Source organism: Staurois parvus, unplaced genomic scaffold (genome assembly GCF_062004578.1).
Source record: "Staurois parvus isolate SC_StPar_1 unplaced genomic scaffold, SC_StPar_1.0 ptg000769l, whole genome shotgun sequence".
In the NCBI taxonomy this organism is placed as follows: Eukaryota; Metazoa; Chordata; class Amphibia; order Anura; family Ranidae; genus Staurois; species Staurois parvus.
The window spans coordinates 914,448-939,346 of NW_028318565.1; the positions used below are offsets into that span (position 1 = coordinate 914,448).

The 24,899-nt window shown below is 45.6% G+C and overlaps 1 long non-coding RNA gene across 2 annotated transcripts in view; it reads right to left on the bottom strand.

Moving 5' to 3' along the window:
• The window catches only part of LOC149444878 (uncharacterized), a 35,151-nt gene extending 16,154 nt beyond the window's left edge, over positions 1 to 18,997 (bottom strand). Inside the window, exons 1-2 of one of the 2 annotated variants that reach the window (XR_016306520.1) lie at positions 18,914 to 18,997; positions 6,619 to 6,717 (exon numbers count right to left, since the gene is read on the bottom strand). This is a non-coding gene — a long non-coding RNA (uncharacterized LOC149444878). Of the gene's footprint in view, positions 1 to 6,618; positions 6,718 to 17,101; positions 17,515 to 18,913 lie in introns of those variants that run through there. The other variant, XR_016306519.1, reaches the window with a different exon arrangement.
• Positions 18,998 to 24,899: the final 5,902 nt, after the last annotated feature.

Here is a 24,899-nt window from a genome sequence, read left to right on the forward strand (position 1 = left end):
ATTCTGTCTGTCCCTGAGTAAAAATTCTGTGGCCCTAAGTAAAGTTTCTGTGGCCCTGAGTAACAATTCTCTGGCACTCCGTAACAATTCTGTCTGTCCCTGAGTATGAATTCCGTGGCCCTAACTAGCGTTTCTTTGTCCCTAAGTAAAGTTTCTGTGGCCCTCAGTAACAGTTCTGTGTCTGTGCGAGTAACAATTCTGTGTCTGTGCGAGTAACAATTCTGTGGCCCTAAGTAAAGTTTCTGTGGCCCTAAGTAACAATTCTCTGGCACTCCGTAACAATTCTGTCTGTCCCTGAGTAACAATTCTCTGGCACTCAGTAACAATTCTGTCTGTCCCTGAGTAAAAATTCTGTGGCCCTAAGTAAAGTTTCTGTGGCCCTGAGTAACAATTCTCTGGCACTCCGTAACAATTCTGTCTGTCCCTGAGTATGAATTCTGTGGCCCTAACTAGCGTTTCTTTGTCCCTAAGTAACAGTTCTGTGGCCCTGAGTAACAATTCTGTGTCTGTGCGAGTAACAATTCTGTGGCCCTAAGTAACAGTTCTGTGGCCTTCAGTAACAATTCTGTGTCTGTGCGAGTAACAATTCTGTGTCTGTGCGAGTAACAATTCTGTGGCCCTAAGTAAAGTTTCTGTGGCCCTAAGTAACAATTCTCTGGCACTCAGTAACAATTCTGTCTGTCCCTGAGTAACAATTCTCTGGCACTCAGTAACAATTCTGTCTGTCCCTGAGTAAAAATTCTGTGGCCCTAAGTAAAGTTTCTGGGGCCCTGAGTAACAATTCTCTGGCACTCAGTAACAATTCTGTCTGTCCCTGAGTAACAATTCTCTGGCACTGAGTAACAATTCTGTCTGTCCCTGAGTAAAAATTCTGTGGCCCTAAGTAAAGTTTCTGTGGCCCTAAGTAACAATTCTCTGGCACTGAGTAACAATTCTGTCTGTCCCTGAGTAAAAATTCTGTGGCCCTAAGTAAAGTTTCTGTGGCCCTAAGTAACAATTCTCTGGCACTCAGTAACAATTCTGTCTGTCCCTGAGTAACAATTCTCTGGCACTCAGTAACAATTCTGTCTGTCCCTGAGTAAAAATTCTGTGGCCCTAATTAAAGTTTTTGTGGCCCTGAGTAACAATTCTCTGGCACTCCGTAACAATTCTGTCTGTCCCTGAGTAACAATTCTCTGGCACTCAGTAACAATTCTGTCTGTCCCTGAGTAAAAATTCTGTGGCCCTAAGTAAAGTTTCTGTGGCCCAGAGTAACAATTCTCTGGCACTCCGTAACAATTCTGTCTGTCCCTGAGTATGAATTCTGTGGCCCTAACTAGCGTTTCTTTGTCCCTAAGTAACAGTTCTGTGGCCCTGAGTAACAATTCTGTGTCTGTGCGAGTAACAATTCTGTGGCCCTAAGTAACAGTTCTGTGGCCCTCAGTAACAGTTCTGTGTCTATGCGAGTAACAATTCTGTGTCTGTGCGAGTAACAATTCTGTGGCCCTAAGTAACAGTTCTGTGGCCTTCAGTAACAATTCTGTGTCTGTGCGAGTAACAATTCTGTGTCTGTGCGAGTAACAATTCTGTGGCCCTAAGTAAAGTTTCTGTGGCCCTAAGTAACAATTCTCTGGCACTCAGTAACAATTCTGTCTGTCCCTGAGTAACAATTCTCTGGCACTCAGTAACAATTCTGTCTGTCCATGAGTAAAAATTCTGTGGCCCTAAGTAAAGTTTCTGGGGCCCTGAGTAACAATTCTCTGGCACTCAGTAACAATTCTGTCTGTCCCTGAGTAACAATTCTCTGGCACTCAGTAACAATTCTGTCTGTCCCTGAGTAAAAATTCTGTGGCCCTAAGTAAAGTTTCTGTGGCCCTAAGTAACAATTCTCTGGCACTCAGTAACAATTCTGTCTGTCCCTGAGTAACAATTCTCTGGCACTCAGTAACAATTCTGTCTGTCCCTGAGTAAAAATTCTGTGGCCCTAATTAAAGTTTCTGTGGCCCTAAGTAACAATTCTCTGGCACTCAGTAACAATTCTGTCTGTCCCTGAGTAACAATTCTCTGACACTCCGTAACAATTCTGTCTGTCCCTGAGTAACAATTCTCTGGCACTGAGTAACAATTCTGTCTGTCCCTGAGTAAAAATTCTGTGGCCCTAAGTAAAGTTTCTGTGGCCCTGAGTAACAATTCTCTGGCACTCCGTAACAATTCTGTCTGTCCCTGAGTATGAATTCCGTGGCCCTAACTAGCGTTTCTTTGTCCCTAAGTAAAGTTTCTGTGGCCCTCAGTAACAGTTCTGTGTCTGTGCGAGTAACAATTCTGTGTCTGTGCGAGTAACAATTCTGTGGCCCTAAGTAAAGTTTCTGTGGCCCTAAGTAACAATTCTCTGGCACTCCGTAACAATTCTGTCTGTCCCTGAGTAACAATTCTCTGGCACTCAGTAACAATTCTGTCTGTCCCTGAGTAAAAATTCTGTGGCCCTAAGTAAAGTTTCTGTGGCCCAGAGTAACAATTCTCTGGCACTCCGTAACAATTCTGTCTGTCCCTGAGTATGAATTCTGTGGTCCTAACTAGCGTTTCTTTGTCCCTAAGTAACAGTTCTGTGGCCCTGAGTAACAATTCTGTGTCTGTGCGAGTAACAATTCTGTGGCCCTAAGTAACAGTTCTGTGGCCCTCAGTAACAGTTCTGTGGCCCTCAGTAACAGTTCTGTGTCTGTGCGAGTAACAATTCTGTGTCTGTGCGAGTAACAATTCTGTGGCCCTAAGTAACAGTTCTGTGGCCTTCAGTAACAATTCTGTGTCTGTGCGAGTAACAATTCTGTGTCTGTGCGAGTAACAATTCTGTGGCCCTAAGTAAAGTTTCTGTGGCCCTAAGTAACAATTCTCTGGCACTCAGTAACAATTCTGTCTGTCCCTGAGTAACAATTCTCTGGCACTCAGTAACAATTCTGTCTGTCCCTGAGTAAAAATTCTGTGGCCCTAATTAAAGTTTCTGTGGCCCTAAGTAACAATTCTCTGGCACTCCGTAACAATTCTGTCTGTCCCTGAGTAACAATTCTCTGGCACTCAGTAACAATTCTGTCTGTCCCTGAGTAAAAATTCTGTGGCCCTAAGTAAAGTTTCTGTGGCCCTGAGTAACAATTCTCTGGCACTCCGTAACAATTCTGTCTGTCCCTGAGTAACAATTCTCTGGCACTCAGTAACAATTCTGTCTGTCCCTGAGTAACAATTCTGTGGCCTTAATAACGTTTCTGTGGCCCTGAGTAACAATTCTCTGGCACTCCGTAACAATTCTGTCTGTCCCTGAGTAACAATTCTCTGGCACTCAGTAACAATTCTGTCTGTCCCTGAGTAACAATTCTGTGGCCCTAATAACGTTTCTGTGGCCCTGAGTAACAATTCTCTGGCACTCCGTAACAATTCTGTCTGTCCCTGAGTAACAATTCTCTGGCACTCAGTAACAATTCTGTTTGTCCCTGAGTAACAATTCTGTGGCCCTAATAACGTTTCTGTGGCCCTAAGTAACAATTCTCTGGCACTGAGTAACAATTCTGTCTGTCCCTGATTATGAATTCTGTGGCCCTAACTAGCGTTTCTTTGTCCCTAAATAACGATTCTGTGGCCCTCGTTAACAAGTCTGTGTCCCTGAGTAATGGTTCTCTGTCCCTAAGTAACTTTTCTCTGTCCCCAATTATCGTTTCTGTGGCCCTAACTCTGTCCCTGTCCCTAGTACAGAGCGGTCTGCCTCTGTTCAATAACTGCAGGCAAATGAAGAATTCCAAAATGGCCGCTATTTATAGCTCGACCATTACACAGTGCTGGCTGGCTGGCTGCTGATAGGCTGATGCGATCACATGTAGTTGAGGAATGCATTATGGGTCAGCGCGCCTTGTCTGCGCGCCTTCCCAGACATCCCCGCTCCGTCGCCGCACATGTCAGCCGCCATTTTCTGAAAAATTTCGATTTGCGCGTCCGAATTAGGCTATTTTTCGGATTCGGCACGAATCGAAATTTTTCCGATATTCGACTCGAATTCCACTTCGGATACTTCGATTCGCTCATCTCTAATAGTCATCTTCTCAATGACACACAAAGCCATTTGACTTTGAACTGCGATCAGCGGTGGTCATTTTGATTAGCTCACATGAAAAGAGCTTTCCTGGTGCAAATGAAGCAAACAATCAACTATGCCTTCCAAGGTCACGTTATTCCCTGGTTTCTTGCCTAAGAAAAAGATGTCACACATCCCAGGAGTCTTCAGGAGCGGAGGAAGGGCTTTCTCAGCTAAGCACCCCCTCCTGCCTGCATGCCTGAGATAAGGGCAGATGGATTCTAGGTTTTGTTACTGTATTGTCTCATGTACTGCCCCCCACTATAATGTACAGCGCTGAGCAAACCTTCTGGCGCTATATAAATACTGTATTATAATAATAATAATAATAATAATATTGGGTGGTGAGGCACTGTCAGAAGATAAAGTTGTGGAGAGACACAAGTCAGGAAATGGATACAAAAAATGTCAAAAGCTTTATCAATGCCTAGAAGCACAGTGATGTATATTATTAAGAAGTGGAAGGTATTTGGTACAACACAGACCCGTCCTGGATCAGGATGTCTCTCCAAACTGGATGAAAGAGCCAGGAGGAAACTGGTCAAAGAGGCTACCAAGAGGCCTACAGTAACTCTAAAGCAGTTGCTGGAATTTATTACAAAGAGTGGTCATTGTGTGCATGTGACAACAATATCATAAATTCTCCACAAATGTGGTTGTATGGGAGGGTTTGAAGAAAAAAGCTGCTCCTCGCATGCTGTCACGACTGAGCTTTGCCAAAACGCACCTCGAAGATTCTGAGGTCACATTGAAAAAAGTGTTTTAGTGTTGAGGCCAAACCATTCAACTTTAATCTCATCTGACCAAAAGACAAGTCTGGTGGAAATCCAATCCAGCTCACCATCCAAATAACAGCATTCCATGGAGGTGGGGATATCCCGTTATGGGGGGTTTCTCTGCAGCCGGGACTGGAGCACTTGTCAGGATAGAGGGAAAAATGTATAGGGCAAAATGCCATCAAATTCTTAAGGAAAATCTGCTGCCCTCTGCCAGAAGGTTGTCAATGGGAAGAAGGCTTACTTTCCAACATGAAAATGACCCAAATCACACAGCAAAAATGACCACACGGAGGTTGGAGGAGAAAAAGGTGAATGCCCTTGCATGACCTAGTCAGAGCCCAGACTTAAACCCCATTGAAAATTTGTGGAATGACTTAGGCTGCTCTGTGCATGAGAAACATGGAAAAGAAACCCCTGACTCTTTACCAAAAACACATTGTACCAACTCACATGGTGCTGCAGCAACCTGTGATTTGTCATGTGCAAAAATGCGTATTTACAGCTGCATGGAGGTGACATTACCAATAAATGACACCACTGCACATCTGCTAAAAGGCAGCGTGTTGCTCTCCCTCTATACGTGATTGGATCACCCGAGTGGGTAAAACGGCGGACATGGAAGAACTGGTTGCGACTACACTCGACACTCCTACGAAATTCTCCCACGTATGGGCCTGCTGGACCCACTTTCTGACTACCCCGGAGTATCGATCCCTCATGGACCAATCTGTCTGAACCTGACTTGGACTTCCTGATGGTGTTATTCAGTTGTATTTGACCTGATGGGTGTCATCATACTCCCCCCTGCGTTCCACCCACATTCATTTGACGCCGATGATAGCTTAGATTCCACCCACTCCCGCTACTGTTTGTATTGAGGATAAGATATTTTTGGCGGTTATCCCCTCCCTTACTTTACCCTTCCCATTTGCTTCCCTCCCCCCCCCCTTTTTTTTTTCTTTACCTTTTTCTCGCCTTCTCTCTTCTTTTCCTCTCATATGCTCACACACGTTTCGGACAATCCTTCCAGTAGAATACTGAGTATGCTGCCAGCATCATCCCCCGCACTCCATTAGTGGTCCCCACGACAATTTACTCCTACATTCGCATTCGGATGATTCCACCATCGCAATCTGTAGTATTGACTCTTACCTAGGCATCGTATTTACTCTTCTCCCCCCTACAGATTCTTACCGCAAGACATTATGCTAGGAGGCCAGACGTCTCTTTATTTTTAGCACTTGACAAGCATACCTAAATATTACAGGCACAACCCTGTCGTGGCCTAGTTCATCCACACTGATTGGTCTTGTGTTGTCTTGTGTTGGACCTCATTTGCCTTTGTATGATATATTCTTTGCTGCATGTCCTATGTACACTTCATCTGTACATTTTCGTGTGATAATTTGTATCTTGTATTCAATAAACTTTGTTTTTTGGAAAAAAAAAAAAGGCAGCGTGTTTCCCTGCTTGTTGGGAAGCACACAATTAAATGCACATTCCCGACATGCAAAGGTCTTCACCTACCCTTAGGAGCTAAGCACATGTTGACCTCATTACCTCTGCAGGACTAACCAAAACAAAGAGAATGGTGAGGAGTTTACTGCGGCAGTGTCCTATATCTGAGCTGTACCTCTAGGTTTCTACAGCAAATGCCCAATCATCATTCAATCATCTGAAATTTAAGTGATGCCAGAAGAAAGAGAAATCCACCAAATGGACAGGCTGAAGGTGTCCTTTACTCACCGACTCCTCCAATGGCAGAGACATGATGGTGGTTTGCATGATACCGTCATTAGCACAGAAGCTGCCACTGCTTGTCCTGTCCAGGAACTGATTGATGATCTGACGGGAAAAAAAATGGCAATATCAGTTCTCTGTACTGGCATATTTTAGTGTGCAGGCAATGAATTCTGCCCCCATAAAAACTTTGAGCTATGAGTAGGTGACCCCAAATCTTCTGCATATGAAGGAGAAAATGTTTCTTTGTCCAGTATAAATGTGCCTTGCCATTACACTCCATGTACAGAATAAATCAGAATTTCTCTTTATCCCCCTAACCAATCAGCTTTCAGGAGGTTTAAGGCTTTTCTGACAGTTCTCTATGTAACTGTATTACTGTTTAAAGTTTGCATTGTTTAGGATAATGTGATCAAGCTCTTATCTGATTTTGTGTAATATAAATTGTGTGTGAATTTTCAATAAAAATGGTTCCTGTTTGCACCTAAACTAGTGTCATCTAGTTCTTGGATGCACTTCCCAGCTATGATACCTTATTCCTGTGTTCCAGTGGTGAGGAAGCAGCTATCTGGTGGAGGCACCCAGGTGGGGTGCCAGGTGGTCTTTCATAATCATAGGCCCATGTATAGCTGCTGCATGGGGGCCTAGATACCCTTTCTGTATGTAATATGATGGATTTGTATCTAGGTACTGCAATGAGGTCCAGAGACCCTTCCTAGAAGTAATACGAGGAGTTTGTGGCAAGGTACTGCAATGGGGTCCAAAGACACTTTCTATCAGTAATATGAGTTTGTAGCTAGGTACTGCAATGTGATACAGAGACCCTTTCTATCAGTAATATGATGGGTTTGTGGATAGGTACTGCAATGTGATACAGAGACCCTTTCTATCAGTAATATGATGAGTTTGTGGCTAGGTACTGCAATGGGGTTCAGAGACCCTTTCTATCAGTAATATGATGGGTTTGTGGCTAGGTACTGCAATGTGATACAGAGACCCTTTCTATCAGTAATATGATGGGTTTGTGGATAGGTACTGCAATGTGATACAGAGACCCTTTCTATCAGTAATATGATGAGTTTGTGGCTAGGTACTGCAATGTGATACAGAGACCCTTTCTATCAGTAATATGATGAGTTTGTGGCTAGGTACTGCAATGGGGTTCAGAGACCCTTTCTATCAGTAATATGATGGGTTTGTGGCTAGGTACTGCAATGTGATACAGAGACCCTTTCTATCAGTAATATGATGGGTTTGTGGCTAGGTACTGCAATGGGACCCAGAGACCCTTTCTATCAGTAATATGATGGGTTTGTGGCTAGGTACTGCAATGGGACCCAGAGACCCTTTCTATCAGTAATATGATGGGTTTGTGGCTAGGTACTGCAATGGGACCCAGAGACCCTTTCTATCAGTAATATGATGGGTTCGTGGCTAGGTACTTCAATGGGGTTCAGAGACCCTTTCTATCAGTAATATGATGAGTTTGTGGCTAGGTACTGCAATGGGATACAGAGACCCTTTCTATCAGTAATATGATGAGTTTGTGACTAGGTACTGCAATGGAGTCCAGAGACCCTTTCTATCAGTAATATGATGAGTTTGTGGCTAGGTACTGCAATGGGGTTCAGAGACCCTTTCTATCAGTAATATGAGTTTGTGGCTAGGTACTGCAATGGGGTTCAGAGACCCTTTCTATCAGTAATACGATGAGTTTGTGGCTAGGTACTGCAATGGGATACAGAGACCCTTTCTATCAGTAATACGATGAGTTTGTGGCTAGGTACTGCAATGGAGTCCAGAGACCCTTTCTATCAGTAATATGATGAGTTTGTGGCTAGGTACTGCAATGGAGTCCAGAGACCCTTTCTATCAGTAATATGAGTTTGTGGCTAGGTACTGCAATGGGGTTCAGAGACCCTTTCTATCAGTAATACGATGAGTTTGTGGCTAGGTACTGCAATGGGGTTCAGAGACCCTTTCTATCAGTAATACAATGAGTTTGTGGCTAGGTACTGCAATGGGATACAGAGACCCTTTCTATCAGTAATACGATGAGTTTGTGGCTAGGTACTGCAATGGAGTCCAGAGACCCTTTCTATCAGTAATATGATGAGTTTGTGACTAGGTACTGCAATGGAGTCCAGAGACCCTTTCTATCAGTAATATGATGAGTTTGTGGCTAGGTACTGCAATGGGGTTCAGAGACCCTTTCTATCAGTAATATGAGTTTGTGGCTAGGTACTGCAATGGGGTTCAGAGACCCTTTCTATCAGTAATACGATGAGTTTGTGGCTAGGTACTGCAATGGTGTTCAGAGACCCTTTCTATCAGTAATACGATGAGTTTGTGGCTAGGTACTGCAATGGAGTCCAGAGACCCTTTCTATCAGTAATACGATGAGTTTGTGGCTAGGTACTGCAATGGAGTCCAGAGACCCTTTCTATCAGTAATATGATGAGTTTGTGGCTAGGTACTGCAATGGGGCTAACAGGTTTTAGAAGATAAAAATAGAAGTGTTTGGCGCTCTTCTAACAAGGAGAATAAAAATACCACAGAAGGGGCATAGTAAACTGAGCTAGGAAACAACTCCTAGAGGTTACTGTGTAACAGCCAACTATAAACAGGTTTATGTAGTAATTGTCATGTAGAAACAATGAAGTGAGCTGCAATGAATTGCAATACAAGTGTCAGCTTGTTGTAAACTTAATCCGGAGGCTATGAGCAACTTCTAATCAATGGATGACTAACTGCAGGCTGTGCAAGGTTGCCTCCTGTGTCTGGCTGGGAATCTAGAGTCTGTGAACAAAACAATCAAAAGAGAGGAGGAGGCCAAGCCAACCATAGTGTAGTAACCAAATGTATTATATATTCAAATAGTTTTTATTGAAGTTTAAACATACATAAGTAATATATGATAGTCAAACATTTTGGTTCACATCGAGAATAACATTATACGAAAGATAAAGACAAAAGAAAAAATTGGAGGCTCCCCACCAAGTGGCCGGGGAACCTGTAGTTCTGTGATTCAGTTACATGAGAGGTATGCTCTGTATGTTGTGAACCATTCTAGGAGACTAGTGGGACATAAGAGTGGGGAGAACATGAGGGTAGTGGAAAAACTGGGAAGGAAGTGGGGGGGAAGGGGGGGTAAGCACCAATTCTATATGAGCAGAGAGTATTGTATTCCTTTTGAATAGTAGTCATTTTATTGAGCAACTGGGGTTATTTAACCATTGTGACCAATGGGCTATAAATTTATGATAGGAGGAGTTATAAAGTGCGGTTCTTCTTTCCATCTCGCATTGGAGGTTGAGATCTGAGATGAGGCGGGATAATAAAGGAGTTGTGGTGGATCTCCATAGTTTGGTGATGTTAATTTTTGCAGCTGCCAGAATATGGATGATAATAGTGCGTACACTTACAGGGAATATGTCTATTCCGACATGGAGAAGAGCTAGGGCGGGATTGGAGTAATTGAAGTTCCTGTGAGTGATGGGATGATCTGGAAAACCTTGTTCCAATAAGATTTAAGGGATTTACAGTCCCATAGTATGTGAAGGAGAGATCCCTTTTCTCCACAGTGTCTCCAGCAGAGTTGTGAGTGTTGAGGGTAAAATTGGGATAATTTAGTTGGTGTCAGATACCATTGGTGTAGAATTTTCAGGTATGTCTCCCAATGGGAGCTACATTTAGAGGCTTTAAAGGTGACAGTGAATGTTTTTTCCCAAGTGTTTAGAGTGATTGGTTGGGAGAAATTATTTTCCCAATTGAGTAAGGAAGAATTGTGTGTAGGGAACTGCATTTCGGTTATTAGTGAATAGAAAGTTGAAATTCCTTTCTTAGGGTATTGTGTCTTTTGGAAGAATTGTCGTGCAGTTGCCGGAATTTCTATTTCAAGTGGTAATTGTGTTTTGTGAAGAGAGTGGGCAATTCTCATATAGGTATATTGTTCTTTGTCGGGAAGATGAAATTTCTTTTGGAGGACGGAGAATGAGTCTAGTTTGTGTTTTGTGTAGAGATCTTGGATATGGATTATACCAAGGCTGCTCCATGTTGATATGTTTAAGTGAGGAGTGAGAAGGCGTAGGGATGAAAAGGGGGTGGGAATTTTCACATTACCCTTGTTTGCTTGATTGTGGGCTGAAAAGTCAAACCAAGCATTTAAAGAAGCCTGGAAACACAGGTGCGTTTGCAAATTTTTAGGTAGGGTTGTCCTGGGTATGTACAGTAAGTCTGTTATTGTGTGTGGTGAGCATAAGGAGTTTTCTAATTTGGTCCAGATCTTCTCGTCGGTTGGGTGCCACCAAAAGAAGAGTTGGTCTAAGAGGACTGCTTGGTAATATGATTTTAGGTGGGGGAGACCTGTCCCACCTCTGGAGGGTGGGCTAATAATAAGTTTGTGGAACATCTGGGTCTTTTAGAATTCCATAGAAATTTATTCAGCATAGCTTGAACTTTAGAGAAGAAGGTATGAGGGACTGGTATAGGAAAGATTCAAAAAATATATAGTATTTTAGGTAATATACACATTTTTATGGTTGCTACTCTACCTAAAGTTGATAGTGTGGTAGTGCGTAAATTTTTAATTTCTTGGGGGATGGTTTCTAGTAATGACTTGTAGTTAGTTGCGAAAAGTTGGCTAGTGATTGCGGTAAGTTTGATCCCTAGATAGGGTATGCTATGTGATTCCCAGGTAAAGGGGAAATGTTTGGAAATTAGAGTTTTAGTATCAATAGGTGTATGCAGGTTGAGTATAGATGATTTGGGTTCGTTGAGTTTATAATACGAAACATCCGCATAACTACGGATATGTGAACGTATCGAATGAATTGATTTATAGGGGTTTGTAACCATAAGAATAATATTGTCTGCGAAGAGACTTAGTTTGTGCTCATGTTGATACATTTTAATTCCCGTAAAGTTTGAGTCATTTCTTTTTTTTTTTTTTTTTACCAAAAAAAAACGTTTATTGAGAAAGTGCATAATAATACAAAAGAAATGCGAATGATAGTCATATACAACATTTGGCAATGCATACCGGGAAATAGTAGGAATATTCTTACAAAGAACCACATATGAAACATGGTTGTGCCAGTCCACGACGGGGAAGTCTGTAATACTCAGGCAGTATAGTAGTGTGCATGGGAATGTTATCGCGTTGGACCTCCTTAGTATGTAATTCTCATTGGAGCACCGCAGAAGGAGGCAGTGTAGATGCAGCACAACCGTTAAGGACGAAGCTAGTTGTTTTACTAGAGTGAAGGTGCCTGTAAGTAAGCTTAGATCGTCGTGAGGGTCGCTAATGTAAATAGGATAAGTATGACAATGGCATGCCTAATGTTCTCTAAAGAGGAACCCAGTGGTTGACTGGGCGTGTAACAGGAAGATAAGATGAAAGAAAAGGAGAACAAGAAAAGAGAGAGATAGAAGAGAAAAAAAAAAAGGGGGGGGGAGGGAGAAGGGGGGGGCGAACTGGGTTCGTATTGTCGTCAACACCAAGGGTCTTCTATGGGTGGATTCGAGCATAAGTCTATTAACCGGAGCAGGTAGGTGGGGATAAAGCCCTGAAGGTGAGGAAGTCGCCTACCGAATGAGCTAAAGTGTGGAGTAACATACAATGGAGGTTAGTATTCAATCAGGCGTGTTGGTTGGATGGTCCATAAAGGACCGGTACGTAGGAGTGGTTTTAAAGTGAGTCCAGCAGGCCCAAGTATGGGAGAATTTAGTGGGGGAATCGAGTGCAGTCGCAATCAGTTCTTCCATTTCCGCAATTTTACCCACACGGAGCAACCAATCGCGTATGGAGGGAGGGTGGAGCCCCAAAGAGTGGGAAGACAGAGTCTGGCTGCGTTGACCATATGCATGGCTAAAGATTTGAGATATTGTCCCCTGGGCAGGGAGGAGTGATGGAGAAGAAACTGCTCTGGAGAGAAAGCTAGGGACAAGGTGGTCACAGACACTACAAGCCTGTGGACCTCCTGCCAAAATGGTTGGATACTGGAACAAGACCACCAAATGTGGAGAAAGGACCCATCCGAAGTTCCACATCTCCAACAGCTGTTGGGGACGGAAGGGTTGAAACGAGAGATTCTCGACGGGGTTCGGTACCATCTTGAAGCCAGTTTATAACCGTTTTCCTGAGTCGAAACATTGAGGGAGCATTTATGAGTATGCATGAATATTAGGTTCCAATCGGCGTCCGCCAAGCTGTTTCCCAGGTCTCTGTTCCAAGCACGGCAGGCGGGTAAAGAATCATAATCCCTACTCTCAACAAGGAGAGGGTAAATCTCTGAGATCAAATGTTTGCGCGGTTCAGCTCTAGAGCATAGGGATTCAAAAGGAGTGAGGGGACGAGTCCAGTTATGGAACAGTTTGTGTGAGAGCAAGAAGTGTCTTATCTGCAGATAGGCCCAGAAAGGAAAATCTCGGCTATCTAGGCTATCAAGCAGTTCGCGGAATGATTTTACTTTGCCATCGCGGATAAAGTGTTTAACCAAAATCTGGTCATGAGGCCAATGCTCAGATAGGAATGACTTGTGCATGCCTGGGGGGAAGTCAGGATTGAGACGAATGGAGGTTAAGGAGTTCGGTGACTCAGAGATAGATGCCGTTATACAGTTCAGGCGGAGAATATTTAAACTGGGCCCCACTAAAGGGTGGGTGAGGAGCTCTTGAGGTGTATGCTTTGGCAGGAACCATGGAATCGATGCCAGGGGTGAGGGTGAGAAGGCATTTTCTAGGCGGACCCAATCTTTAGAGGTAGAATGAACATGCCAGTCCACTATGCGTGTAAGGTGGCATGCCCAGTAGTACCGGTGAAGATCAGGGAGCCCAATCCCACCTCTAAGTTTAGGGAGAGTCAGTTGGGAAAAAGCAATACGCGGACGCTTATGGTTCCATAGGAATTGTGAGCAGATTGTTTTACAAGATGTAAAAAAAGCAACAGGTACGTGGATTGGCAGCGTTTGAAAAAGATAGAGGAGGCGTGGGAGTATGTTCATTTTGATTATTGCTGCCCTTCCAAACCAAGAGAAACAAGGACGATGCCATTTATGGAGGTCCTCTTGGAGAGAACGGAGAGCGGGAAGGAAGTTTGTTGCATAGAGGTCATCGAGGTTGCGGGTAAGTTGTACACCGAGATATGAAAGGGAATCCTTTTCCCAACGAAACGGGAAACGAGATTCACAGAAAGAGACGAATTCTGGGGGGCAGGGATATGTTAAGGGCGAAAGATTTGGAGAAGTTGATTTTAAAGTTAGACAAGAATCGAAAGAGGGCAAAATCTTTTAGCAAATTAGGCAAAGTGGTGTGCGGATCAGCAAGGAAGAGAAGGATGTCGTCCGCGTAAGCAGCGAGCTTGTATTCCTTGTCCAATACCCTGACCCCTTTGATGTCGGAGTTCGAGCGGATTTTGCGTAATAGGGGCTCAAGGGATAGGACAAACAAGAGTGGAAAAGGAAAAAGAGTTTGACAGATGTCCATTGACCCTGACTCGAGCGGTGGGGCCTGTGTACAGGGTCATGATGAAGTTGAGCATCTTCTCACCCAAACCCAGGGACACCAGAGACGCTTGCAAATAGTCCCATGCAATTCTATCAAAGGCCTTCTCTGCATCCAGGGAAAGGAAAAAACCGGAAGTGTTAGATTTGCACATCCAATGGTGAAGGTTAAGGGCCTTAATGGTATTGTCCCTTGCTTCCCTTCCCGGTATGAATCCAACCTGATCCAAATTGATCAAGGAGGGAAGCAGGGGGAGAAGTCTATTAGCCAGGATCTTCGCAAATAACTTAACGTCCACGTTCAGCAGGGAGATGGGTCTGTAGTTGGATACCTGCGTGTTATCTTTATCACCCTTGGGGATAACCGTTATGTGGGCCTCCAAAAGACGATGTTGAGGTAGGGGGGATTTGGAGAAAGTATTAAACGCCAAAAGAAAGGGGGTACCTAAGATATCCAAGAAGGATTTATAATAGGCTGCGGAGAAGCCGTCGGGACCCGGACTCTTACCAGGTTTTGTCTGCTTCAAAGCACACTGCAGCTCTTTCAGGGTCAGATCCGCTTCCAGAGAGTTGGCCAGGTCTTCCGAGAGAGCCGACGGACCGTGGAGCTGGAGAAATTCAGAAATCAAAGAGGCCCTGGATTCGTCAGTGTGCGGAGGTGGGCGTTCAGGAGGAAGGTTGTATAAGGATCTATAAAAGTGTTCAAAATGGGCAGCAATATCAGGATTAGATGTGGCCATGGTGCCATCGGGACCTCTAATTTTATGGACCGTCATACTGGATCGTTTCTCGCGGAGAGCTCTGGCAAGGAACTTTCCGCTCTTGTTAGCAAATTCATAGTATAGTTTTTGAGAGAGAATGAACCGTTTCTTAACCACCTTCCCCAATTCTGTAAGAAGCTGTGAACGTGTACACGTAAGTTCGGATAGGGTCGACGCAGCCAGAGAACGCTTATGTGCCCTCTCTAATGAATGGATCTTATCTGTGAGGCGTCTCAAACGCTCTTGTCTATCTCTTTTACGCTTTGACGCAGCTGCTATGAGGACGCCCCGAATGACACACTTATGAGCCTCCCACTGCGTGAGTGGGGAGGTATCAGGGGAGCAATTGAAGGAAAAGTATTCAACCAGATTGGTGCGGATCTCTTGTTCGATTGCAGAGTCTGCAAGAAGGGAGGCGTCTAGGCGCCAATATTTCGAGCGTGTGTAGGTATCTGGGAACCGTAAAGTCATGGTAATGGGATGGTGGTCGGAAAGAACCATTGTTTCAATAGAAGCGGCATGGAGTAGCGGGAGATCTGATTGCGACAGAAAAAGATAGTCTATCCTGGAGTACTTATTATGTGGTGCGGAATAAAATGTGTAGTCTTTCACCGTGGGGTAGAGAGTTCTCCAGGAGTCGTGCAGTTGTAAGTGTTGTAATTGTATGTTTATTTGTTTGAGGGCCTTAAACGGTAAAAAGGAACTTCCGGAGGAGGAGTCTAGCAGAGGATTTAGTGGGACATTCAAATCGCCCCCTAAGATCAGAACACCCGAATGGAAAGCAGCTAGGGTGTCAGTTATTGAGCGTGTGAAAGAGACCTGCTTGGTATTAGGGGCGTACACATTAGCCAATGTGACGGGTCTATTGGCGAATGAACCCTTTATGAATAAGTACCTGCCTTCAGGATCAGCAAGGGAGTCTGACATAGTAAAAGGAAGATGTCTAGCGAGTAAAATAGCTACCCCTTTCGACTTGGCCAGAGGGTTAGTGGCATGGTGGACTATGGGAAAGTGGAAATTAAAAAGCTTGGGAATAGAGTCCTGACGAAAGTGCGTCTCTTGAAGGAAGACTACATCTGCCTTTTGTTTATGCAGATATGAGAGCAACATGGAGCGCTTTTCGGGTGTGTTCAGACCCTTGGTGTTGAGTGAGAGGATTTTCAGGGACCTTGGTCTCAAGACTGAGGTGGGGGATGGCATGTTTACCAATCAGTATTGCGAGTGACCAAAGATGCAGATGCAGCGCCCCGGGGGGGGGGGGGGGGAAGGGAGAGAAGAAAAAAAAAAAAAAAGGGGGAGGACCGAGAAGATAGTAAGAGTAAACGGCTAGAGGAAGAGACCTGCTATTCCACGTGAGAGAGGAAGAGAAACCAGAAAAGAAAAGGACAGAAAGAGAAAAGAAGAGGGGAGGAGCACGTAGAAGAGAAGGAGACGAACAGTACGAGGCAAGTAAAGAGAAAAGGGAGAGTCGAGATAGTGAAGATAGCCGTAAAAATATTCAGTAAGAGCTCGCAGAGCCTACTATGTTGGGAACGAGGTAGACGACGAAACGAGAATAGAACCAACGCCGGCCGGAAACCACCGTGAGATGTGTAAAAATTTGTTTATAAGAGCGGAATTTGAAGAGGGAGGAGTCTACAGAGACCCATATTGCAGAATAAGCTCGGGGTACGATATGTAGCGCAGGGCCCCAGCCCTCGCTGTAGAGTAGAGTAGCAGGGCACATAAGAGGGAAAGCAGGGGGTACAGTATGAGTGGGTTAAAGCCAAACTGAGGCTACCTTAATCATAAATGCACCTAGAGCGTCAGGGTTTAGAGGCCACAGCTACTTGTGAGCCACCAGGTAATTTTGAGACATTTGGCAGGCAAGTAAGGGGGAGAAGGCAATATGCGGAAATGTAGGAGGCCGTATGAGTAGTATAAGCATCCCCTCACATGAAACATAGTAACAACAGGACAACATGTGCAATAACAGTTAAATCAATGCAAAAACAGAAAAAACAGCGTTGAGTCCCAAGCATCCTGCAAAAATATCTGGGTTACCCCAGGATCAGCACCAATCAGTATATCACATAGAGTAGAAAGGCTAAGTGTCAAAAAACACAAGAGAAAAAAAAAAAAAAAACATCTGTGGCATCCCCCTATAAGTCCCAGCTTCCTCCCCGCACCCAACCCCCCCTCCCTCCCAGGCCCCCAGCACCCCCCCAAATGCATCATATACTGTACTAAGTCTGTCAGGGTCTCCTTCGAGGACACCGATTAAGCAGAGCGTGTCGGGACGGGCAGCAGAGAAGCAGAGGTCATCTGGATACTTCCACGGAGAAACAGGTCTTCTTCCAATAAAGTGGGAGGAGGTTCTGGGGGAACAAAAAGGACAGGGACAATGGAAGACAGACGACTCAGAGGCCCACATCAGATTGGAGTGCGTGGGGGTCTAGCTCATAGGGCAAGTCGGTTCGAGGTCCGTTGGGTAAACCGGGATGCTGAATGTCGACAGAGAAGAGAGAGCTGAAGATTAGGTCATCTGTCCAGGAGGAGGAGCCATTCGTATGATGTATAGATCTCCTCGGACCACGGCGTAGAGACGATCAATAGGGGGCTCACAGAAATCCACCATCCGTTAGTTGCGGAGCAGACCTCAGGGGCATTGATTCCCTTTTGGGAGGTCAGATAGTGAAATGAAAATAATGAAGGTCCACTGATCATTGCGTGGGAGAGCGAGGAATCGCCGGGACTCATGTGGAAAAATGGTATAGAAACAGGAGAACAGTAAAACTGCAGGCACCTGATAAAAAATGCGCATGAGTTGCAGGAGTAGATGAGGATGAGGTAGGATTAGGTCTCGTGCCGAGACTTTCTATGCGCAGGCGAGGCCGTAGGGCTAGGAGCAGCCGCAGTACCCCCTGTGGGGTGTCTTGGAGGAGTCGACGGGACTGTCCGACGTCTACGATGGGAATGGCCTTGCCAATCCATTGAGTCTTCCGCAGATCCCGTGTCCAGGGCCGGCTGCAGTCCCAAGAGACCGTACCAATCTGGCAGGTCTATCGATGGGATGTTCAAAGAGGAACAGAAAGACGGTAGATCTTCAGGGTTTCTCAAATTAAAGGTGTGAGCACCAGCCTGTACTGAGAGGCAAAAGGGAAATCTCCACCTATAGGACAGATTGCGGGAGCGAAGCGTGTCTAGTAATGGAATCAGAGCTCGCCTTTGGCGTAAGGTCAAGCTGGATAAGTCCTGGTACAGTTGTATTTCCGCCCCTTTGTAAATTATATGTCTTCTGTCCCTTGCACATCTGAGGATATCCTCCTTGATCGGGAAGCTGACAATGCAGCATACAACATCCCTGGGTGGGGCCGCGTCACCACCCCTAGGCCGGAGGGCCCTATGTACGCGCTCGATGTCAATTGGAGTTGCTGGCGGGCGGCCTAGGAGGTCATTAAAGATGGTAGTTTCGGCCTTCGGAATGTCAGTGGCTTCCACGGATTCCGGCATGCCACGGATTCTGATATTGTGTCTACGGCCACGGTTGTCTAAATCCTCAATATGCTTGTAAAAATCCCAGATAGTCGAGGTGTGCGACTCTGACTGTCGCTGTAAATATACTATGGCGGTCTTAGTTTGCCTAGCGCCCAGCTCTACTTGTTCCATTCTGGACCCCATAGCGCGGATATCCTCGCGCAGGTCGTTAAGGGCAGTGGTCAGTGTAGTGGTTAGTGTGACCTTAATGTCTGCCGCCACAGCTTGTAAGTCCCTTAATGAGAGGGACTGTGTGGCAGAGGAGACATCATGTTGTGGCACTGTATCCTGGCCAGCGTGTGTCTCAGAGCAGGGAGAGCAGCCTGTGTCCTCGGCTGCAGAGGGAGGGGGAGAGGGGGACGGAGAGAGAGAGGGAGAAGGCTGCGGCCCTGCTCTCTGCTGGTGGGAGCTGAACAGCTCCCTTATGTTCCTCCCAGTGGAGCTAGAGCCCCTTGGGGACCGGGACCGTGCGCCGGAGGGAATCCTGTCGGGTTTCCCCATAACGAAGGGGCACTGTCTCACCCGACTCCTCTGTGCGGTGTGGTGGATCGGTCCGGCCGGCGGGAGCTCTGGATTTAAGCAGCCATGCTCGTCGGCGGCTAGCCACGCCCCCCGAGTCATTTCTAAGATTGGTTGCTAATGGCTCGATGAGTAAGGCAAAAATTATGGGGGATAGTGGGCATCCTTGTCTGGTACCATTCGTTATACAGAAAGGTTGTGAAAGTGTGCCGTTAGTCAGTACTCTGGCGGTGGGCTTGGAGTAGAGGGATAGTATCGCTGAAAGCATCCAGTCTGTTATTCCAAATTTTTGTAATGTAAGGTTCATAAATTGCCAATGAATTCGGTCAAATGCTTTTTCCGCATCTAATGATAGAAGAAGGGAGGGTTGTTTTGTGGTCTTTAGGTGATGCAATATGGATATAATTCGTCTTGTTGCGTCTGGGGCCTGTCTACCGGGTATAAATCCCACTTGATCTGGGTGGACTAATGTAGGTAGATATGGGAGTAATCTTAGGGCGATTATTTTGGCATATATTTTTATGTCTGTATTAAGTAATGAAATTGGTCTATAATTTTGTACTAATTGGGGATCTTTGCCCGGTTTTGGGATAGTGGTGATTATGGACTGTAGCATGTCCGGGGGAAATTCCCCATAGGTTGCGACATGATTATATAAGGCCGCTAGGTGGGAAGTAAGATTGGGTGCTAGTGATTTGTAAAATTTGTTAATAGAACCATTGTTTCCTGGTGATTTGTTTAAAGGGAGAGTATTTATAGTTTTTTTAATCTCTAAGGGTGTTATCGGCATAGAGAGAGATTCAAGTTGATGAGGAGTGATACAAGGAAGATTTGTGTTCTGTAGAAAGTTTCCAATGGAGAGAGTTGTTGGTTGGATTGTGTTTGGGTCATCCTTTATATTATACAGATCTTGGTAATATGTCACAAACGCATTAGCTATGTCCTGTGGGTTTGTTAATATGGTGCGAGTGTTAGGGTGTTGAATTGTGGAGATTTTAGCTTTAAGTCGTTTTTGTTTGACAATTTTGGCGAGGAGTGAGTTTGCTTTATTTCCTAGTGCGTAAAATTTGTTTTTTGTTTTTTGAAGATTGTTATCATAATTGTGGAGTAGGATGGTTCATAGTCTGTTTCTGTCTAGGGTGAGGGCCGCGGACGTGGAAGGATTTGGGTTCTTTTTGTTTATCTCTTCATGTGCGCGGATGGAGGTCAGTAGCTGGTCAATTTGTTGGGATCTGTGTCTATTTGTGCGGGAATTCAATTGTATGAGGATACCTGTGAGGGACCGCCGAGCGGCACCACTAGCACTCCACTGGTCAGGCGTGCCCAGAGCGCGGAGTCTAAGCCCCAGGGTACTTGTTCACCAGGGCCCCTGATGGTGGGGATGGACTTGTAGTACCCCGAGACCAGGTCGCCACTACTGAGCACACCTGTCAGTGGTAGGGGTGTTCGCCAGGGGCTCCAACCAGGGAGAGCCAGATGTGAGGAGGTCGGGTGACCCCGATGGGATGGATGGCTGAGCAGGTGCGAAGTCAGACAGGCTGAGTTGGTAACGTAGAGGACGGTAAGGTACAAGGGAGCAGGCAGAGAATCGTCGGGTCACACGCCAGGTCAGCAACAGGAGGTCAGATCTAATGAGGGGCATCCAGGGAGAGAGGTCAGGCAAGCAAGGGTCTGGGCAGGAGAAATCAGCAGGTCAAGAACAATCCGGGTCAATAAACTTACAAGGCACAGGTACAGAATCACAGGAAGCAGGTAAGACCAGAAGGCAACGAAATGACAGCTCAGGGACCTTTAAATATCCTGCCCTGCGCTGCCATTGATGCCCAGCGGGCGGCCGCGGCTTCTACTGCGCATGCGCGAACTCGAACGCCGCGGCCGGCCCGGACCTAGTGCCCGTGTACAGGGCGGAGCAGTGCGCCTGCTCCGGGACCATCGCAGCAGGGATCGAGGGGATCCCTGACAATACCCCTCATGTAGGCTTTGTATGTTTGCCAAAGTGTAGTAATAGAAATATCAGGAGTAGAGTTTGTTTCAAAAAAAAGGTCGTGGGCTTCTAGGATATGTTTCAGGTTTTCTGGGCTTCTCAGTAGTGAAGAGTTCAATCTCCAGATGGGTGGTATTGCTGAGCGTGGATTGTCATCTAAGGGTATACTGATTGGAGCGTGATCTGACCAAGTTATGATACCGATGTTAGATGATCTCACATGCTGTAATGTCCATTTGTCAGTGATGAAATTGTCGATTCTTGAATAAGAGAGATGAGGAGGGGAGTAGTAGGTGTAATCTCTCTCAGTGCCATGCTGACATCTCCAGATATCATATAAGTCGTGGTCATGTAAAAAATGGTTGAAGTCAGGCTTGGAGGATTTTTTAGTGGAAGACGAATCTAAGAGCGGATTACCCATAATGTTAAGATCGCCTCCAATGATAAGTCTGCCTTGTTTGTGTTGTGATATGATTTTGTGGAGTTTGCGGAAAAAAGACAGTTGTTTGCTGTTCGGGCCGTATACATTCACTAGCGTGTAGATGATATTGTCTATTTGGCACACCAAAATATGGTAACGACCATGCGGGTCGGCTATGGTTGAGATAGTTCGGAATGCGATAGAGTCTTTAATGGCGGTGAGAACTCCATTCTTTTTTTTAGTATCAGTTGCCATAAATACTTTGGGGAATCTGTGTAGCTGTAGTGTAGGAATTTTTCCTGTGGCAAAGTGGGATTCCTGTATAAAGAAGATGTCGGCTTGGGATTTCCGGACTTCTTTGGAGAGCATCGATCTCTTGAAGGGAGAATTAAGGCCTCGTACATTAAGGGATGTGATTTTAATCATTTAATGGTCTTTTCTTGAGGTGTATATTTGAGTGGCGTGTTGTTTGAGAGAATCGTTGCTCAGTGTATAGCCATATGCGAGAAGAGAGGGTTCTGATTTTGTTATGCGGAGTAGGTTCAATTGGTGGATTAGAATCGGTCTTACATAAATATTCAAGGTAAGCAGGTCTTGAGTTAAAGTTGAGTACTAGGTGGTGCCACATTAGGGGAAGGTAAGGGACACAAAGAACAATAGTAAAAAAAATCTTGCGCAAAATGCAAGCAAACCAAGTAGCTTCCGTAGCTACTGCAAAACTGGGGGGTTTGAACAGGCTTTGACCGTCAGAAGGGTCAAACCAGATGTAAACACGTAAAACAATTTTCATCGGTTCTAGGCCGATCGCCAGTAACTCAGTATTGAACTAGAGCCTCTGGGGAAGAGCGTGAATATAAGTTTGTTTCAACTTATCTTGATCTGCGTCGTTAGTCATGTTGTCTCCATATGTTGGAGGGAAGGTAGTGCAGCTTCCTGCGAATCTATGGGTATAATGTTCCATGTTTTAAGTAGGTCTAGGCCTGCTTCTAGAGATTTGATTGTGAAAATTCTGCCTTGGTGTCGCACTGTTAGCTTCGTGGGGAAACCCCATTGGTAAGCTATGTTATGGTTTCTTAGGGCCTTGGTAATGGTAACCATTTTTTTCCTGTTGAGAAGTGTAGCTTTTGATAAATGAGCATATAATCTAATATTTGCATGTGTTGGTGGGAGTGACGGTGGATTTCTGGCCGCCGTCATGATTCTCTCTTTGATGTGATAGAAATGTATACGAGCCAAAACATCTCTTGGAATAGCAGCGGATAGGAATGAAGGTTTGGGCAACCTATGGGCTCGATCGATCGCCATCTCCAAGTCCGGGATCGTTGGAATGAGAAGCTTAATGTACTGTTGTAGATAAGGTAGTAGAGTCTCATTAGTAACAGATTCAGGTATCCCTCTAAATTTAATGTTGTTGCGGCGCAATCTATCTTCTAGATCGGCAAGTTTTAGGTTGATTTGTTCAATTTCCGAAGTGTGATCTGCGTGAGCATCAATCAAATCGTTATGTGCCGTTATGATATCTCCCATATTAGTTTCTATATGCTGTATTCTGCGTTCTTGTTGACCTATAATGCTCGTAAGTTGGTTGAGCGACGTGGAAATATCAGTATGTAGGGTCTGACGTAATGATGAGAGCATGTTTCTCATGCAAATCTCTGTCAGCGGTTGGTCTGATGCAGGGAACGCATCAATTTCAGTAAAGGCTGCGTGTGGCGTTGGAGATGGGATATTTAGGGCCTGATATGCAGGGCCAGGGTCATCATCTAAGCGTGGCCGAGATTTGGCTGGGCTGCTGGTTGTGGGGGACAATGGGGGTGACAACTCACCAGGGTCCCCTGGGTATAGCTGCTGCCTCAATCCAGGATCCGTATGCTGGGACCTGTAGTCCTTCTCAGTGCTGCCTCTGTCTCCCTGTCTGTCTCCCTGTGTGCTGTTGCGGGCGCCATCTTGGATTCCCGGCCCGACCGCCGGGAAGAAGTTTGTCAGCTTCCCGGGTTGCCCCGGGGTTTTCCTCCTGCGGGGCATATGAGTAGAGGTGCGGGCACCCTTCATGAAGGGCTGTAAGCCGTTAGTGGTCCCCAGGGTCGGTGTGTGCCGCTTAGTGCTGGCGGATGGACGGAGCTGCCTTCAAAGCGCTGCCATCCAGGAGCCGGCCGCGCATGCGCCCCTGACTGGCCTGAAATTTAAACCTTGGTACAATAGCATATTGTCACATTTCAAGGAGAAGGTTTGTTCATCACACTTTCCAAGGTTTTGTGTGAGCTTTCAGACAATCAGGTTTGGCTCCCCTATTGTCAATTGCAGACCTTGTATATGTTCACCTGCAGAAGTCCAAACAGTGGTGTTTGACCACCTCTAATTAAGTTTCCTGCTATCAAAGTATCTCCTAGCTTCCCATAGACAATGGTACCTGTTTATGATACACTTTCACAAGGTCTTAGAATAACCAGAATCAGATCCCACCGTTGTCTTTTTCTGGTACTCTTGTTTGATCACCTGTAGAAATTCAAATAGTAGTGTTTGTCTCATTGTCTTTTAAACAAGTTTCTTCCACTCACTGGTTTTTGTAACTTCCTAGAAGGTCATTTGAAATTCAACCAAGAACGTTAACCCATAACAGTCAGCCAGGATTCACAATTTTGGAAAAATATAATTTCTTAATAAATAGTCCCCCAAAAGTCACTACACTCATTTAGGAGGTGGGCGATGCGGGCAGAGAGTGAGGTGGGGGGTGGAGAGGTAAATTTGGGTGTCGTAGGCATAGAGGTGATAATTGAAACCATGGGAGTTAATAAGTTTGCCAAGGGAGGAGGTATAGATAGAGAAAAGGAGGGGCCCGAGGACAGAGTCTTGGGGGACCCCGACAGAGAGGGGGAGGGAGGGGGAGGGAGGGGGAGGTGGTAGTGTTGTAGGTGACGCTGAAGGAGAATTGGGAAAGGTAGGAAGAGAACCAGGAGATAGCAGAGTTCTTGATGCCAAGGGAGTGCAGTTTGGCAAGGAGGAGAGGGTGGTCAACAGTGTCAAAGGCTGCAGAGAGGTCGAGGAGCAAGAGGATAGAATAGTGGCCATTGGCTTTGGCGGTTAGCAGGTCGTTGGTGATTTTAAGTAGGGCGGTTTCGATGGAGTGCAGGGGACGGAAGCCAGACTGTAGGGGGTCAAGGAGGTTGTTATCAGTGAGGTGGGCGCTTAGGCGATTGTAGGCCAGACGCTCAAGGAGCTTGGAGGTGAAAGGCAGCAGGGAGATGGGTCTAAGGTTGTTAAGGTTAGTGGGGTAGAGGGAGGGTGATGTGTGCATGCTTTAGAGGGGAGGGGGAAGGTGCCAGTGGAGAGGGAGAGATTGAAGATGTTGGTGAGGGAGCGAATGATGGAGGGGAGGGGGGGTGACTGGAGGAGCTGTGAGGGGATAGGGTCCAGGGGGCAGGTGGTGAGGTGGGTTTCAGTGAAGACCTTAAAGACCTTCTCAAGGGTAGTTGGACTGAAGGAGCGGAGTGTTGGGGAGGTGATGGTGTGCAGGGCATTAGGTATAGTGTGGGGTAGTGCAGCTATGAGGTAGGGGGAGGGTTGAGGGGTTGGAGGAGGGCGGG